Source organism: Geotrypetes seraphini, chromosome 1 (genome assembly GCF_902459505.1).
Source record: "Geotrypetes seraphini chromosome 1, aGeoSer1.1, whole genome shotgun sequence".
Lineage (NCBI taxonomy): Eukaryota > Metazoa > Chordata > Amphibia > Gymnophiona > Dermophiidae > Geotrypetes > Geotrypetes seraphini.
In genome coordinates, this window is record NC_047084.1 from 110,937,024 (window position 1) to 110,957,056 (window position 20,033).

Consider the following 20,033-nt stretch of genomic DNA (forward strand, 5'->3'; position numbering starts at 1 on the left):
CTTGTGGCTTCTTCAGCGCTGTTCCTCTGCTGTGGTCCTTCCAACCTGAAACAGGAAGTTATGGCAGAGGAACAGCACCGCACAGCCACTACCTTATCACTTATCATGGAAATCAGCAGAGACCAAAATACAATTGATAACTGGAACTTTACTTGATTGCACAGTCAATGCACAATTTCTTCTCAGTTTTACAAGCGCTTCATGATAAAGTCACTTAAGAAACACTTGAATTATGTTTCTCATGCCGCTGTACTGGGCCATGGTAAGCCCTCACCTGTGGTACTGCGTCCAGCACTGGTCGCCGTACATGAAGAAGGACACGGTACTACTCGAAAGGGTCCAGAGAAGAGCGACTAAGATGGTTAAGGGGCTGGAGGAGTTGCCGTACAGTGAGAGATTAGAGAAACTGGGCCTCTTCTTCCTTGAAAAGAGGAAATTGAGAGGGGACATGATCGAAACATTCAAGGTACTGAAGGGGATAGACTTAGTAGACAAGGACAGGTTGTTCACTCTCTCCAAGGTAGGGAGAACAAGAGGGCACTCTCTAACATTGAAAGGGGATAGATTCCGTACGAACATAAGGAAGTTCTTCTTCACCCAGAGAGTGGTGGAAAACTGGAACGCTCTTCCAGAGTCTGTTATAGGGGAAAACACCCTCCAGGGATTCAAGACAAAGTAGATAAGGACAGGTTGTTCACCCTCTCCAAGGTAGGGAGAACGAGATGTTACTCTCTAAAATTGAAAGAGGATAGATTCCGTACAAACGTAAGGAAGTTCTTCTTCACCCAGAAAGTGGTAGAAAGCTGGAACGCTCTTCCAGAGGCTGTTATAAGGGAAAACACCCTCCAGGAATTCAAGACAAACTTAGACAAGTTTCTGCTGAACAAGAAGGTGCGCTGGTAGGGCTAGTCTCAGCTAGGGTGCTGATCTTTGACCAGAGGGCCGCCGCATGAGCGGACTGCTGGGCATGACGGACCACTGGTCTGACTCAGCAGTGGCAATTGTTATGTTCTTATGTCGTACAGTTCCTTCATACACACAGTGTGCTGCTCCAAACGTCTGGACTTCCCCGGACATGTCCGGGGGTCTGGCCAGCTTTTCAAAACCCGGCACTTTGTCCAGATTTTGAAAAGATTCTAGCAACGAGCGACGTTGGCGTGGCATCTCCGCGTGCGCGGACGCAATACGGTGACATCACGTGCGTGCGTGTGACATCATCGTTTCACACCAATGCATGCGCAGATGCTGTCCCAACGAGCAAACAAGTGGAGGGGGCGGGGCTGGGAGTGGAACGGGACATGAGTCGGGTGGAACGGGGTGGGCCTGAGGGCAGGGCCGTAGGTTCGGATTTTCGTTTATGGAAATCTGGTAACCCTATTCTAGGGTCCCACTCTCTTTAATCAGCCTGGGCCCACTCTATCTTTCCCGCCAAGCTGAAACACTCCACACAGGCCCTGCAGTAAGAAGGGTCTTTCACACACGGTTTCCCTTTCTCGGTGGGTCTCCACACACTCTTTGTCCTCTCTTGGTGACTGTTTTGGAAAAGTAAAGTCTCTTATACTCTCTCTTAGTGAAACTCTCCAGGTTCCACTCTCTTTCCTCTCATTCTGTTGTTTGCTTTTCTGGCAAACCCTCTCAGTACCTTCAGGAGTCTCCCGGCTTTGGTGGGAGAATCAGGATAACAAAAAGCCTTCATCTTACTTCTCACTCTCCTTTTATACTCAGGCAATGGGGCCTCCATCTCCTCCCACTGATTTCTGCTCTCCACACTCACATACACTCAGTGTCTCGCCAAAGAATCCAATGCCTCCAACTCTGTAGCAAAGGCTTTTTTTTTGGGGGGGGGGAGACGGAAGGGGTGTCACATACAGTATACTTTGGAGGAGAGATGGGAGAAACATGATGGCTGATAAAGACCAAATGGCCAATCCAGTCTGCCCATCCGCAGTAACCATTATCTCTTCCTCTCCCTAAGAGATCCCAGGTGCCTATGTCACGCCTTCTTGAATTCAGACACAGTCTCTGTCTCCATCATGTATACCGGGAGATTGTTCCACATATCTACCACCAATTCTGTTAAAGAGTATTTTCTCAGATTACGGTACTCCAGAGCCTATCACCTCTTAACTTCATCCTATGCCCTCTCATTCCCTCTCCCGCCTTTCCTCCAAAGTATACAGATTGAGACCTTTAAGTCTGTCCCCATAGGCCTTATCATGAAGACCACACGCCATTTTAGTAGCCTTCCTCTGGACCGACTCCATCCTTTTTATATCTTTTTGAAGGTGAGGCCTCCAGAATTGTACACAGTATTCTAAATGAGGTCTCACCGGAGTCTTATACAGAGGCATCAATACCTCCTTTTTCCTACTGGCCATACCTCTCCCTATGCAACCTAGCATCCTTCTAGCTTTTGCCGTCACCTTTTCAACATGTTTGGCCACCTTAAGATCATCACCTACAATCACACCCAAGTCCTATTCTTCACTCCCTAATCTGTACCATTCCCTCGGGTTTTTGCTGCCCAAATGCATGACCTTGCATTTCTTAGCAATAAATTTTAGCTGCCAAATTTCAGACCATTCTTCAAGCTTCACCAGGTCTTTATTCATGTTATTCACACCATCCAGGGTGTCTTCTCTATTGTAGATTATGATATCATCCACAAAGAGGCAAATCTTACACGGCCGAGTGAATTCACGGGCGGACAAGGCTGAAGCAGTCTGTTTAAAGTGCTGCCGGCCCAACACTGCATAGGGAGGTATGTAGGGCTTGCTCGTGGTCGTCGGAGTTCGGATGAGAGGGTGGGAAGGATGGGGGTTTGGCTGCGGGGCAGGTGCTCAGGGGGGGGGGGTGCTTGCTCAAGGGTTCTGCCGCACAAGGGATGGGAGGGAAGGGAGGACCGAAGCTAGGCAAGAGTCCTGCTGCACGAGGGATGGGAGGGGGAGGAAAGATGCTGCACATGAGGGGGAAAGAAAGGAAAGAGTAAGAATTGGGGTGACGGAGAGGAAGGGAGAGATGATCATGTACATAACCTGAAAATAAGACCTAGTGCGTTTTTTGGGCCTAAAATTAATATAAGATACTATCTTATTTTGGGGGAAACACGGTAGTAGTAGTAGTATTCTTTGAAGATTCCACATGGAATCTTGCTACTCTTTGGGGATTCTGCATGGACTCTTCCCACTCTTTGGGGATTCCGCATGGAATCTTGCTACTCTTTGGAGATTCTGCATTGGCTCTTCCCACTCTTTGGGGATTCCGCATGGAATCTTGCTACTCTTTGAGGATTCCGCATGGAATCTTGCTACTCTTTGGGGATTTCGCATGGAATCTTGCTACTCTTTGAGGATTCTGCATGGAATCTTGCTACTCTGGGGATTCCGCATGGAATCTTGCTACTCTTTGGGGATTCCGCATAAAGTCTTGCTACTGTTTGAGGATTCTGCATGGAGTCTTGCTACTCTTTGGGGATTCCTCATGGAGTCTTGCTACTCTTTGGGGATTCCTCATGGAATCTTGCTACTCTTTGGGGATTCCGCATGGAATCTTGCTACTCTTTGAGGATTCCGCATGGAATCTTGCTACTCTTTGGGGATTCTGTATGGAATCTTGCTACTCTTTGAAGATTCCACATGGAATCTTGCTACTCTTTGGGGATTCCGCATGGAATCTTGCTACTCTTTGGGGATTCCTCATGGAATCTTGCTACTCTTTGAAGATTCCGCATGGAATCTTGCTACTCTTTGGGGATTCCACATGGAATCTTGCTACTCTTTGGGTATTCCGCATGGAATCTTGCTACTCTTTGGGGATTCCTCATAAAGTCTTGCTACTCTTTGAGGATTCCGCATGGAGTCTTGCTACTCTTTGAGGATTCCGCATGGAGTCTTGCTATTCTTTGGGGATTCCGCATGGAATCTTGCTACTCTTTGAGGATTCCGCATGGAGTCTTGCTACTCTTTGGGGATTCTGGATAAAGTCTTGCGACTCTTTGAGGATTCCGCATGGAGTCTTGCTACTATTTGGGGATTCCTCATGGAATCTTGCTACTCTTTGAAGATTCCACATGGAATCTTGCTACTCTTTGGGGATTCCACATGGAATCTTGCTACTCTTTGGGGATTCCGCATGGAATCTTGCTATTCTTTGGGGATTCCGCATGGAATCTTGCTACTCTTTGAGGATTCCGCATGGAATCTTGCTACTCTGGGGATTCCGCATGGAATCTTGCTACTCTTTGGGTATTCCGCATGGAATCTTGCTACTCTTTGGGGATTCCTCATAAAGTCTTGCTACTCTTTGAGGATTCCGCATGGAGTCTTGCTACTCTTTGGAGATTCTGCATAGAATCTTGCTACTCTTTGAGGATTCCGCATGGAATCTTGCTACTCTTTGGGGATTCTGCATGGAATTTTGCTACTCCCTCTGTAATTCCCTCACCCGATCAGAGTATATTGATGCACCTTCTTGTCCAGTTTCTCTGTCTTGATTAGATTGTAAGCTCTTTTGAGTAGGGACTGTCTCTTCTATATTTTGATGTAGAGCGCTGTCTAGTAGCACTTATAGAAATGTAGTATCTGAATTCAAGAAAGCTTGGGACAAGTACGATGGATCTCTAAGGAAGAGGAGGGGATAGCCGATGGCACGGTTAGGCCACACGGTCTTTATCTGCTTTCATTGTTCTGTGGTTCTATGCTCGAGTTCCCCCCCCCCCTACTCCTTTGAAATTCACGGTGCACGAGCCGACTCATGTCATCTCATTTGCCTTATTATTATCTGCTGTGTTCTTTTGCTGTTGACGTTCTCCGCATTTCCTCTGTTGCCCATCTGCATGTTATGAGCTAACAAGCGGATGCTGGATACAGGCTCAGCCCTGCTCCCCTGGGACTCTCCAGAGAAAAAGGCTTTTATCTCTTCCCAGTTGGAGATAGTTTTTATATTTTTAGTCAATAGGTAAATGTACCCCGTAAAGGCTCTCACCTTCATGTGAAATGATTCTGATTATTATGGAAATAGTCTCTCCCCTGCCTGCCAGTGGATTGTGAAACAACCCACCTCGTTGTCGGTTTTGCCAATTCTTAGTGTCTCGCTCTGATGCTAGGCCATATTACACGTTCCAGGGCAGCAGCCGCATCCCAGCCGACTGCATACATAAATATACATGAAGTGATGCAGTCCTTTGAATGTCGTCCATGCTCTACAGGTGGGCTCCACAGCCATCTCATAAAAAAAGCCTTTTTCAACAAGCCCTCTGTAATACTTTAACATAGAAACATGATGGCAGATAAAGGCCAAATGGCCCATCTGCAGTAACTTTTTTCTCTTTCTCTCTCTGTTACACTATATACCAGCTTACAAAGAGTCCCGTTTAAGCTACGCTTCCAGGAACAATGCCATATCTGTCGCACGTTTAGTCGGCACTCCCCTGAAAAAAAGTCACCGCATTGAAACCCCGAGTTGTAGATGGTTTGCTCAGGTTTTGGCAATATCAGGCAACTGGGAGGCAGTTCTTGTTAAGAATTTTTCAAAGCTTTAATGCATTGTAATGTCCACTGGCTGAGAGTGGACAGGAAACACAAACAGAGAATGTGATGGCAGCTGTAGGGTTACCATATGGCTCCAGAAAAAGGAGGATGGATAGAGACTTCCTGGTTTTATTTCCATTGCTTTCAATGGAAGTAAAACCCAGATGTCTCAATCTGTCCTCCTTACTTAAAACCTGGATGTCTCAATCCATCCAGTGGCATAGTGAGGGGGAGGAGAGGGGGGGCAGACTGCCCTGGGTGCCATCTTCATGGGGTGGGGGAGCATCAGCGCCTTGCCTCTCTGCCCCACCACGTACCTCTTGAAATGTTCACCAGAGGGAGCAGTATTTTCCACTTGCTGTTCGCGCCAGACTTGGCTCCCTTCTGACATCACTTCCTGGTTGTGGGACCAGGATGTGATGTCAGAAGGGAGCCAAAGCCAAGGCCAATGTGAGCAGCAGGTGGAAATTGCTGCTCGTGCCTGCAAACATTTCAAGAGATACATGGGGGGGGGCGGGAGGGGCGCTCAAGTGGTGGTGAAGAGTGGGGAGCGCATGGCGTGGCGATGCTAGGGGCCACTGCCCTGGGCACCAACCTTCCTTGCTATGCCACTGAACCCGTCCTCCTTTTTCTGGAGCCATATGGTAACCCTAAGCGAGGGACCATAAAGTCTGCCCGTCCAGATTGCCCGCTTTGTTTCATGGCCAATCCAGGTCACTAGTACCTGGCCAAAACCCAAGGTGTAGCAATATTCCATGCTACCGATCCAGGGCAAGCAGTGACGTATCCTCAACAATGACAGCTAGATTCTCTTCCTGGGCAGTGACTCCTAATACAGAACCCAGCATCACGTAGTTCAGGTTCCTCTTTCCCACGTGCATTGCACTTGCTCACATTAAACGTCATCTACCATTCTGACGTCCGGTCTTCCAGTCTCATAAGGTCCTCTTGCGATTTAACAACTTTGAACACCTTTTAAAAACGAAACATCTGTATCTCACTCTTCCACATTTGGCATCCCTCAAGGATCCATCTTATCTCCTCTTCTGTTTAATATATTTCTTTCTCCATTGTTAAGCCTTTGTCAATCTATAGGCTTTACCCCATTTGCATACGCTGATGATGTTCAACTTATTCATCCTTTAGATCCTAAATGTGATAATGAAATCAAATCCATTAATCAGAAATTAGAAATAATTCATTCTTGGCTTAACACTAACAAATTGGCACTTAATATAAAGAAGACGAAAGCCGTATTATTTACTTGGAGGAACGATATAACTTTATCAATCCCATTCATTCTTAATAACATCACACTTAATCTAGTTCCATCAGTTAAGATTCTTGGTGTACTAATTGACGAGAAATTCACTTACCACGATCATATTTCTCTCACGGTTAAAAACTGCTTTTATAAATTACGCCGTATTAGATCAATATCCAAATTTCTGACCCCTAAATCTATCACAATACTAATTCATTCATTAGTAATATCGAAACTTGATTACTGCAATTCTCTCTTTCTCAACATATCATTAAAAGAAAAAAGGAGATTACAATTGATTCAAAATACTTCAATAAAATTAATATACAATGCAAAGAAATATGATCATGTTTCCCCGTTGTTAATAGACTCTCATTGGTTACCTATTAGCCATAGAATCACATTTAAAATAATAATACTTATCTTTAAAACTTTAGCATGCGGCGAACCACAATTCATTTCCAGACTTTTGATACCTTATAACACACAACGCTCACTCCGCTCTTCCAACCAGAATCTTCTTTCAGTTCCTTCCCTAAAAATCATCGGTACTAGAAGGGCCGACATCTTTTCGGTGACTGGTCCCCTATGGTGGAACGCCCTTCCCCAATACATTCGTAACGAAAAAGATATTTTAATATTTAAAAAACTTTTAAAATCTTATTTATTTAGAGATGCTTTTAATGTTTAAAGTATAATAAATTTAATATTGCTGAGGTTATTACTTCCCTTACCTACTGTTATTTCCTTATTCTACCCCAAACAAAAATTGTAACTTTTATCTTTTCCTTCCCACTGTATGTTTGTTCAAGTTAAATGTTCTTATGTTAAAATGTCAACCCCTTTGCACTTGATATATTTTTTGTAATGTACATCGCTTAGTGATTATAATAGGCGATTTATCAAATTGTGTTAATAAACTTGATAAACTTGATCAGCACATTTAATTATCTCACTAGTTATTCCCATCTCTAGATCATTAATAAATATGTTTTTAAAAAAGTGGTCCCAGCACAGACCCCTGGGGAACCCCACTATGTCCTGCCAATTCCTCTCTTTTGTCAGTTCAAATCTATCATAAGAATATAAGAATTGCTGCTGCTGGGTCAAACCAGTGGTCCATCGTGCCCAGCAGTCCGCTCACGTGGCGGCCCTTTGGTCAAAGACTAGTGCTCTAAATGAGTCCAGCCTCACCTGCGTACGTTCCAGTTTAGCAGGAACTTGTCCAACTTTGTCTTGAATCCCTGGAGGGTGTTTTCCCCTATAACAGACTCCGGAAGAGCGTTCCAGTTTTCTACCACTCTCTGGGTGAAGAAGAACTTCCTTACATTCGTACGGAATCTATCCCCTTTCAATTGTAGAGAGTGCCCTCTCGTTCTCCCTACCTTGGAGAGGGTGAACAGACTTTGAAATGTGATGGATCACTTTTACCATTTCTTGTTTCAAAATCCATCTAATTTTTTTCTTTAAAGGAGGTTTTGGAGCCAGTGAAGTGGTTACCCTTTCTAGTATGTCTGCTCAGTACAACTTTTGCTAGATACAGCAAAAAGGCAGAAATAGTCAAAAGGGTTCAAAAAAGGGGGCGCTCAGGATCAGAACTGTGCACACCACGCAAGCCGCGTAAGAACTAGCATGGATAATACCATAATTAAAGGGCGCTCTCAGTGTGAGCGAGCAGCGACGGGAGACAAGCTCCAATGCTTCACAGATCAGATAGAGGTAATATACCCCCACCCGCACCCCACCACTGAGCACCCAAAGTGTGCAGTAAATCAAGGTGAGAAAATTCACAAATCAAAAGGAATAAATCAACTAAGGTGAATAACAGGTGAAACCTGAGCGGCCCTGAGATCCTGGGATCCTGGGGCGTCTGTAATCTTGTGCCTCAGAGATGTTCTTTCTTTCTCACTTTTCAGCTAAGTTTACCATTTTTTGACTTTTTGCTGGGGTGTTGGCTGGCAGGGTTCATTTAGGGGCCGCTCAGGTTTCACCTGTTATTCACCTTAGTTGATTTATTCCTTTTGATTTGTGAATTTTCTCACCTTGATTTACTGCACACTTTGGGTGCTCAGTGGTGGGGTGCGGGTGGGGGGTATATTACCTCTACCTGATCTGTGAAGCGTTGGAGCTTGTCTCCCGTCGCTGCTCGCTCACACTGAGAGCACCCTTTAATTATGGTATTATCCATGCTAGTTCTTACGCGGCTTGCGTGGTGTGCACAGTTCTGATCCTGAGCGCCCCCTTTTTTTGAACCCTTTTGACTATTTCTGCCTTTTTGTTGTTTCTAGTTTAGGTTGTGGCAGTTTTCCCGGAGTGTGTTTTGCGTTTATCCAGTACAACTTTTGCAGCATATGGGTATCTGAGGCTCTTTCCCTCCTTTAAAGAAAACAATTAGATGGGTTTTGAAACAAGAAATGGTAAAAGTGATTCATCACATTTCAAAGTTTGATTGATGAACTGACAAAAGAGGGGTATGGGCAGGGAATATTAGTTCTTTCTTATTCCTGTCTATTGTTTTGGGACCCCACTATTTACCCTTCTCCGTTGAGAATATGGACCATTTAAAACTACCCTATTTTCTATCTTTCAACTAGTTCTACTTGAACTTACAACTATGTTTTTTTAACTATGACCCAACTATATTAATTATTTTCATTCAGAGCGCATATTAATTTAATACTCTCCCTCATCGATCATTTTCTTCTATGATCCTCAGAAGTACCACCTAGGACTCAACAGTTCTCATTGTACCAGGCTTTACGTACTACTTCCTCGCTGGATCATGTTTTTATGTTTTTATAAATAAATGCTTATTAAATATTCTTAACATTATTTTCAATCATTTTTAGTTCATAGTATTGTATAGTACTTTAATGTGGTCTTCCTTTCAGGTGCCGACATGTTTCACCCGAACGTTTTTTCAAGGCCCCTGATCCCTATCAACTAAATTACAGTTATACCGCCTATCTTTACTTATTATGCGTTAAGAACCCCAGAGTTTCCACACAACCAGTCACAAACAGTTGATTTATCCAGCCATGTTTACCTTATAGAAGCTTTATGCCACTCCAATAGATGACTTAACCTACTGTCATGGCCGCGGCGTCTTTTCCCTTTAATTTTTAAACACTCTCCCTCGTCAGTCAGCTGATAGCTGACAGAGTCCCACCGGGCGGGCGAGCTCATCTCTTAAAGTGACGTTTCTTTAAAAATAAAAACACTTCAAATGTTGATGTCCCAGATCCAACTATATTAATAATTGTACGGATCTACCTGTACTAGCAACTGTTTTGAATATCCGTGTCAAATTGTCCTCTCTGAATCTTTCAAAACAGCCAATAGTAGCTCTCTGCTCTTGGAAGTGGGAGGAGTCTATATAATGTACAGTTTCCCTGTTGCTATGACATCGGAGGCAATTACACTTCTCCCTGTAAGGGGGGGGGGGGATTAACAGACCCGCTAATACAGAAAAACCACGAATAACTTTTACCTATGTTATTCGCTGTTTTCTATTAAAAACCATCGTGAATATGGTGAAACCGCGAATAACATGGTGGGAGGCCCGGCCTGCTCCTGAAGGAGAGGCAACACACGGTGAAGAAAGTGCCAGGAATCGGCTATTTCTCTTTGTAAACGCTTGGAATCCGCGATTTCTCTATGCAAGTTGACGTAATTTGGGGGGAGGAGCCAGCAAGCTAAAAACCGCAAATAATCGAAACCGCGATTGCTGAAACTGCGAATACGGAGGGAGAACTGTACAATAACTTCCTGGATAACTGGCCAAACCTCTTGTAATGTAATCTGACTTTGAACTGAATTAGTAAAGGTGGAATAGAAAACCTGATTAACATAACAAGAATAAAATTAGTTCTATGGCAGATCTTTCTTAAAAGGCTCCCTTACCCCCCTCTTTTACGAAACCGCGATAGCAGTTTCTAGCGCAGTGAGCCACGCTGAATGGCCTGCGCTGCTCCCAACGCTCATAGGAACTCAATGTACATCGGCTTTCAGCGCGGCTCCCTGCGCTAAAAAACACTATCGCGGTTTGATAAAAGGAGGTGTTAGTTTTAATTCCATTGTTAAAAACTCTACTGTTAAATCTAATAAGCATTTATTCAAACACATAGAATGCTTTTCTTGATTTTAAATTAAACTAAACCTTAAGTTTCTATACTGCATCCTCTCTATAAAGATAGAGCTGGGCATGGTTTACAGGAACTTTAAAATAAGGAGAACCCCCCCCCCCCCATAATAAAGAGAGCAGCGAGATTTACACTTTTGAGAATAGCCCTCGCTACACCACTGTCTGCAAATAAGTGCTGCCTTCGATGAATCGATTTGGGTCTACTAAAGCAGCAGCCGCCGTGGCGGTGGCTGGTGGGCAGAGGCAGCCCAGTGAATAGGCTGCTCCTGGTCTGCCACACAGGGGCCTTCTCTCTACCGCATCACTGATGACATGGCAGAGGGAAGCTCTGATGGTGCAGGCCAGAAGCATCCTGTTCACCACGCTGCCTCTGCCCGATCTCATGATGGAGGTGAGGGAGTTGGTTAGGAGGTACTGCACAGGGGGATGGGAGGGAGGGATAGAAAGCTGCTGCACTGGGGTATAGGAGGGAGGAAAGCTGCTGCACATGAGGGAAGAGAGGAAGTATTGTTTGACATAGGGTGGAAGAGAGGAAGGGAGACATGCAACAGAGGGAGAAAGAAGTGAGAGGGAGAAATCCTGCATATGGTGGAGGGGAGGGAGACTTGAATGGAGAAGAGAGAGGGAGAAATGTTGGACATAAGGTGGAGGGCAGGGAGAGATGATGCATGGGGAAAGAGAAAGAAATGTTGCACATGATAATGGAGGGGAGGAAGGGAGAGATGCTGTATGGAGGGGAATAGAGAGGTTTGACCCAGGGCACAAGGCAGGGAGAGAGAGAGATGGTAGACAGTGAGAAAGAAACAGAAATGTTATGGCAGTGGTAGGTAAAGAGATGGAAGATGGGTGGTGAGCACAGAGAAAGAAGAAAACGTCAAATGGGCAGGAGACCCTGGCGAGCAAGTTAACAGAAAACAAACAGAAACCAGAGCCTGGGACCAACATGATTTGAATAATAAAATGACCAGACAACAAAAGGTAGAAAAATAATTTTATTTTCTGTTTTGTGATTACAATATGTCAGATGTGAAATATGTATCCTGCCAGATCTGGTGTTAGACAGTGACGGCCTCTTTTACAGAGCAGCGTGGCAACAGCCCCGCAGCCCTTTAAATCTCTATGGGCTTTGGGGCCATTAGCGTGGTTCTGTAAAAGAGGCCGTGAGTGTGAGCTAGGAACTAACAGAGAGAGGAAAAGTCTTTTTTGTTTTGTTTACACCACAGCACCGATGTGAGGTTGGAGAGGGCAAAGTGGGGTGGGGTGGGAGAAGAGGCTTCAAAATAAATCTGCTAGGCCGTTTGAAAAAAAAAACCCAACAAAACGTCCGATTCGGTGGGAAAAATGAATTGAAACAAAAAATCAGTTCAAGAGGCCAAATCGAATCAAAAACTTTTTCCCTGTATATAAACTGTGAAATTCTAAAACCTGCAATAATACCAATAATTGAGCTCAAATAAAAAAATAAATAAAAGGGGAAATATCAGACCCTATGGGAGACTAGACTGACGCTCCACCTTGTTCAACGAGTTCCCATTCCAATGAACCATTTCAGTACAATTGGACAAAAGAGCTTAACATTGGGGATTACATTGGATCGTAATTTAACTTTTAGGAAACATACTGATTTATTAATTTAAAAAAGTTATGCGATATTATGGAAATTAAGAACCATCAAAAAGTTTTTCGATAGCGAATCCTTTCCATTATTGGTCCAATCTACTGTATTGTCTACCTTGGATTATTGCAATATAGTTTACTAGCTGATGCCCCGGCGTTGCACGGGTATTTAATTATAGCAATAACACTGTAAATGGATTCAAATAAAGATACTTTATAGTGGTGAATGAAATTATTTTTTTACAGCTTTATAAAAAGTACAATATTCAAATTATAATGTGAAATATTTGACAAAATGAATACAATACAACTAACACAAAACTTGATTATAAACAACATTTTTAGTTTCACCTCCAGGAGCAAGAACATATAAATTCTTGGGTGAAGAGACACCCAGAACATATCACCCCAGTTAGTGAGGGATCTGCATACCAAGTTTCGTTCAAATCGGTCAAGCCGTTTTAGATTTACTGTGAGAATGGCAGCTGTTTACATTTTTTCCATTGACATGAATGGGTGAAATCTGATGTTCTGTTTGTAGCTCCGCCCTCGTGTGCAGGTGGGCCGCGAGACCCCCAGGACATATCACCCCAGGTAGTTGGAATTACTGTGAGAATGGCAGCTTTTTACATTTTTTCCATTGACATGAATGAGTGAAATCTGATTTTTTGTTTGTAGCTCCGCCCACGTGTGCAGGTGGGCCACGAGACTCCCAGAACATATCACCCCAGGTAGTGAGGGATCTGCATACCAAATTTCGTTCAAATCGGTCAAGCCGTTTTTGAATTAATGTGAGAATGGCAGCGTTTTACTTTTTTTCCATTGACATGAATGGGTGAAATCTGATGTTCTGTTTGTAGCTCCGCCCACGTGTGCAGGTGGGCCGCGAGACCCCCAGAACATATCACCCCAGGTAGTTGGAATTACTGTGAGAATGGCAGCTTTTTACATTTTTTCCATTGACATGAATGGGTGAAATCTGATTTTCTGTTTGTAGCTCCGCCCACGTGTGCAGGTGGGCCGCGAGACCCCCCAAACATATCACCCCAGGTAGTGATGGATCTGCATATCAAGTTTCGTTCAAATCGGTCCCACAGCTTTTTACATTTTTCCCATTGACTTGAATGGGTGAAATCAGATTTTCTGTTTGTAGCTCCGCTCACGTGTGCAGGTGGGCCACGAGACCCCCAGAACATATCACCCCAGGTAGTGAGGATTTGCATACCAAGTTTCGTTCAAATTGGTCCCTCAGCTTTTTACATTTTTTCCATTGACTTGAATGGGTGAAATCTGATTTTCTGTTTGTAGCTCCGCCCACGTGTGCAGGTGGGCCGCGAGACCCCCAGAACATATCACCCCAGGTAATGAGGATCTGCATACCAAGTTTCGTTCAAATTGGTCCCACAGCTTTTTACATTTTTTCCATTGACTTGAATGGGTGAAATCTGATTTTCTGTTTGTAGCTCCGCCCAGGTGTGCAGGTTGGCCGCGATACCCCCAGAACATATCACCCCAAGTAGTGAGGGATCTGCATACCAAGTTTTGTTCAAATCGGGCAAGCCGTTTTTTGCGTTGGCAGCTGTTTTACATTTTTTCCATTGACATGAATGGGTGAAATCTGATTTTATGTTTGTAGCTCCGCCCACATGTGCAGGTGGGCCGTGAGACCCCCAGAACATATCACCCCAGGTAGTGAGGGATCGGCATACCAAGTTTCGTTCAAATCGGGCAAGCCGTTTTTTGCGTTGGCAGCTCTTTACATTTTTTCCATTGACATGAATGGGTGAAATCCGATTATCTGTTTGTAGCTCCGCCCACGTGTGCAGGTGGGCCGCGAGACCCCCAGAACATATCACCCCAGGTAGTGAGGGATCTGCATACCAAGTTTCGTTCAAATCGGGCAAGCCGTTTTTGCGTTGGCAGCTGTTTTACATTTTTTCCATTGACATGAATGGGTGAAATCTTATTTTATGTTTGTAGCTCCGCCCACATGTGCAGGTGGGCCGTGAGACCCCCAGAACATATCACCCCAGGTAGTGAGGGATCGGCATACCAAGTTTCGTTCAAATCGGGCAAGCCGTTTTTGCGTTGGCAGCTCTTTACATTTTTTCCATTGACATGAATGGGTGAAATCCGATTATCTGTTTGTAGCTCCGCCCACGTGTGCAGGTGGGCCGCGAGACCCCCAGAACATATCATCCCGGGTAGTGAGGGATCTGCATTCCAAGTTTCGTTCAAATCGGTCAAGCCGTTTTTGCGTGATCGCAGCACATACATACATACATCCGATTTTATATATATATAGATTGGGGGCTACCCAAAAAAATTCTATTAAGACTTTGTCTGGTTCAGAATGCAGCAGTTCGCCTGATTTTTGATCTTAAAAAGTATGACCACGTTAGTCCTTTTCATACCAAACTGCATTGGCTGCCTTTTGGGGCCAGAGTGTTTTTCAAGTTTGGGTGCTTCTGTTAAAAGGCGCTTTTCGGATTATTGCCCTCATATCTGACTTCTTATTTGAAATTCTCTTATACACTAAAAGGTACTAGAAATTCGGGTTATCTTCCCTACCTCAAAGGCTTGTCATTATAAGACTTTTTTTGGACAGGACTTTGGCCTATCAGGCAGGGAATACGAACTCCTGGTTAAGTCCGATGATCGTTCAATCCTACTCTTACCTTACTTTTAGGAAAACATTAAAAACCCATTTATTTGACAAACAAGAATGCTGTTTCTGATATTATAATAATAATAACAGTTTATATACCGCAGGGCCGTGAAATTCTATGCGGTTTACAATGATTAGAAAGATACTACAAATTGAGTGGAACATATATAGTTAGAGATCGGTGGCTAACAGTTTAAGGGATCAGTTTTTATGGGAGAGATTGTACAGATTCGTTACCTAGGTACTTCAAGAACAGGTATGTTTTTAGGTGTTTCCTGAATTCACCATAGGTATTTGCGTGTATAATCAGTTTTTCCAGATCTTTGCCCCATAATGCCGCTTGATAAGAGAGAAGATGTTGATGGTGTCTTTTAAATTTACATCCTCTAGCCGATGGGGAGACGAACTTCAGGTGTGTACTTCTCTTATGTCTGTTGGTTGAGAAGGAGAAGAGGTCAGTTATGGGTATTTAGGGGCTAGACCGTATAGTACCTTAAAGCAGAAACATCCCAACTTGAACTTTGCACGTGCCTCCATTAGCAACCAGTGCAGGAGTTGATAGGAAGGGGTTATGTGATCGGACTTCTTCTACCCAAAGATCAACCTGAGGTGTGTTGGTTTTTGTTCTTTTTAATGCACGTTTTAATCTTTTGTAATATTTTATTCTGTAATATTAGACTGATGGACGCAGCTAGGGTGTTTTGAAATTGTATCATGAGCTGAAATGTCTCAGCTTTTTTCCTCTTGTGAACCGCTCAGAACTGCTGGTAGGGCGATATATAAGAAAATAAAGTTATTATTATTATTATTATTATTATCAAATCACCTGGGCTTGCTCAGGGCCTCCTGGAGTTCCGTGTACGGCCTGACGGCTCTGCATTCCAGAAAGTGGCCTGCTCTGTCTTTCCATGTATTTCTAGTTTTCCATATCTTGCTTTCCTCAGTTTTCAAAAAACAAAAACTATGCTTTTTACATGGAAAAGTAACATAACTTTAAAAGCTCCATTCTTTCTAAACGATTCTCCTCTTGAATCTCTCATTTCATAATCACATCAGCGAAACAGTTAAATCATGTTTCTACAGACTCCGGCTTCTACGCTCTATTTCTACTTTCTTAGACCCCAAATCTATTAACATTTTGGTTCATTCGCTAATTATTTCAAAATTAGATTACTGCAATTCTCTCCTAATAAACATATCTCAGAAAGAAAGGAGAAGACTCCAAATTATACAAAATACCGCAATCAAATTAATTCACAAAGCTAAAAAATACGACCACGTTACCCCACTACTCATCAAATCTCACTGGCTTCCAATTTCTCACCGAATCACTTTTAAAACCTTATTTCTAGTTTTCAAAACATTAATCTCAAATGAACCCCTATTCATCTCTAAAATGTTAGTCCCATATAATCCTCCTCGATCCTTAAGATCATCTTTATCTAATCAGCTTTCAGTTCCTTCATTAAGAATAATCGGCACTAGACGCAAAGATATGTTTTCAGTGGTTGCTCCATCCTTGTGGAACTCCCTACCAAATTTTATTAAAAATGAAAAAGATCTTATTTCTTTTAAAAAATTGTTAAAAACCTACCTATTTCAAGATGCATTTGATTTATGAAATGATTTATTTTATATCCTTACATGTCTTTAATTTTCTTTTCTCTTGCTTCATTCTAATCATACCTATTGTATTACCCATTCTATGTAAATTCTACAAATAATGCAATTGTAACTTTCCCCTTCCTTCCTACCCAATCATGTTTGTCCACACTGTTTTGTCAATTGTCTAACTTAGTGAAATTACATGTATTGCCACAATCTGCTGGTTTTTAATTGTACATCGCTTAGATATTTTTTATAAGCGATATATCAAATGTAAATAAACTTGAAACTTGAAACTTTATAAATACTTTTTATTATATTTTATTACTCTTGTAAACCACTTAGGGGTCCTTTTATCAAGCTGCGGTAAGGGTTTAAGGCGCGTAATACCGCGCGTTAAACCGCCTGCCGCGCTAGCCGCTAACGCCTGCATTGATCAGGCGTTAGTTTTTTAGCCAGCCGTGGGGATTAGCGTGTGATGAAATGTCCGACGCGCTAACCCCGCTAGCGCGGCTTGATAAAAGGACCCCTTAGATTTCCCGTATCCTCTTTAATAGAACCTTCCGCCGTGATGTGTGCTTCCGTGCCACACATGCATACGGCCTGCCTTCTGCCCCGATCTTCGATGCCGGCTGACTTTCTGTGCTGCCGCTGCTGGAACGTCTCTTCTCACCCCCGGACCAGCAAACGCAGCAGCCGCGGGGCATTTGCTAGGCCGGCCCACTTCGATAATGCGAGGTGGGCCGGCCTAGCAAAAGCTCCGAGGCTGCCCGGGCTAGCGGATGCTGGACAGGGGGAGCAGGGAAAGGAGAAGGGGTATTACTGGACAGGGGGAGCAGGGAAGGGGTGCTGCTGGACAGGTATTGATGGACAGGGGGAGCAGGGAAGAGGTGCTGCTGGACAGGGGGGAGGTAAAACGAAGGGAGAAGGGCTACTGCTGGACAGGGGGAGCAGGCAAGAGGTGGTGGTTGGCAGCTGAGGAAAGAGAGAGACAAAAAGAAAGAAAGACAGACAGTCAGAAAGCGGCCAAGGGGAGAGAGAGAAAGAAAGAAAGACAGACACACACATCTATTCTAGCCCCCATTAATGTAATGGGCTTAAAGGCTAGTATAAAATAAAGGTCAATGTGAAGTCCATGAAGTGCAGGATAGAGAATGACACGGTGACAAAATTCATCACCATTCCTGTCCCTTCAGATAACCGCGAGACACAATCCCATATCATTCTTTAGTGTCCATCTCAACCTTAGTCCTTCTACACCAGGATTCTTCAATGCAAGGCTTGAGGGTCAGTGGCTGGGCCCATTCAGACTCTGATTCATCCCTCTCTTCTTAAGGAATGACTTGAGGATGGATTCCCTTGGTTAACTGCGGAGATGGAGACAATTGTCCCTGTGTCATTCTCTATGGCAAATCTTATGTGAGCCAAGCATAGGACAATCAAGCCATTGTGACATCACTGATGATGTTGGCTCTTAGGCATTGGTAGAATGAGGCATTATGACATCACAATATCTGCTCTGGATACCAGAGACTATCATTCTTTAGTGTCCATCTCAACTTTAGTCCTTCTACACCAGCATTCTTCAAAGCAAAGCTTGTGGGTCAGTGGTTGTGGCCATTCATACTCTGATTCTTATGTGAGCCAAGGATAATGAAGCCATTGTGACATCGCTGATGTGATTGGCTCTTAGGCACTGTTGGAATGAGGCATTATGACATCACAATATCTGCTCTGGATACCAGAGACTGTCATTCTGTAGTGTCTGTTTCAGCCTCAGTCCTTCTACACCAGCATTCTTCAAAGCAAAGCTTGCGGGTCAGTGGTTGTGGCCATTCGTACTCTGATTCTTATGAGAACCAAGGATAATGAAGCCATTGTGACATCACTGATGTGATTGGCTCTTAGGCACTGGTAGAATGAGGCATTATGACATCACAATCTCAGCATTCTTCAAAGCAAAGCTTGTGGGTCAGTGGTTGTGGCCATTCATACTCTGATTCTTATGTGAGCCAAGGATAATGAAGCCATTGTGACATCACTGATGTCACTGGTGGAATGAGGCATTATGACATCACAATATCTTCTCTGGATACCAGAGACTGTCATTCTGTAGTGTCTGTTTCAACCTCAGTCCTTCTACACCAGCATTCTTCAAAGCAAAGCTTGCGGGTCAGTGGTTGTGGCCATTCATACTCTGATTCTTCCCTCTCTCCTTAAGGAATGACATGGAGATGGTTTCCCGGGGTTATTCGCGGGGATGGGAACGGTGATGAATTTTGTCACCGTGTCATTCTCTAGTGCAGTATTTTCCAAAGCTGTCTTGACACCCCACAGCTAGTCAGGTTTCCAGGATGTTCACAGTGAAGAGGTGTGAGAGGTTTTTGCGCACACTCTGAAAACCCCAGCGACTTGGACAGGCTTAAGAGCTTCTGATCTGGCGGGCTTTTCCATGTTTTCTCTTTTGATAGTGACCCTTTCCTCAAGTCACGTTCACTTGACCTAAACAACTACAATATACAATCTCTGTTCCAGTGAACAAATGTCTTTATCTTGAATCTTCAGTCAAGCGGCTGTATGGCTATTTTATTTTTTGAAAGAAATTGTTACCTTGGAGTTAAGTTGACTTTGTCAAAATTAAAATTCCTTCCTCAGTCCAGCAGACCACAGAAGGGGAGCCATAACATTTGAACCTTGGGCAAGTCAATACATTAAATCAATTTCTAGACCACATAACCAGGTAGTTCAATGCGGTTTACAAAAGATTAGTAATACGTACAGGATGAAACAGTGAAAGAATTAGTTGCATTTGAATTGTTTGAAAAGATATGAGTAAGAGGTTAGGAACAGATTCTTAAAGTCAGCATCATTCAATGCAACTTGAAAAAAAACTTGTCGCTCATGAAATTTTTCGTACTTGCATCCACTAACTGAAGGAAAAACGAATAAAGTGTGAGTTTTTTCTTGGATTTTTCTGAGTTGAAAAGACAAATGAATCGGTGAAATATTGTGGACCAGTATTGACCAGTAGCGACTTTATAATAGAAACAGCCCAGTTTAAATACAATACGCGCGCCTCCGCTGGGAGCCAATGCAGCTCTCGATACGGTAGAGTAACATGGTCATACTTCCTTTGATTATACATACGTTTAATTGCCGTGTTCTGAATAATTCGCATTCTTAGGATGTTTTTCTTAGTTCCTGCAA

General features: G+C 43.5%; 1 protein-coding gene across 1 annotated transcript in view; it reads left to right on the top strand.

Moving 5' to 3' along the window:
- CNTFR (ciliary neurotrophic factor receptor) overlaps positions 1-20,033 on the top strand; it is a 1,036,238-nt gene that overhangs the window by 817,227 nt on the left and 198,978 nt on the right. The gene's annotated exons all lie outside the window — the stretch shown is intronic.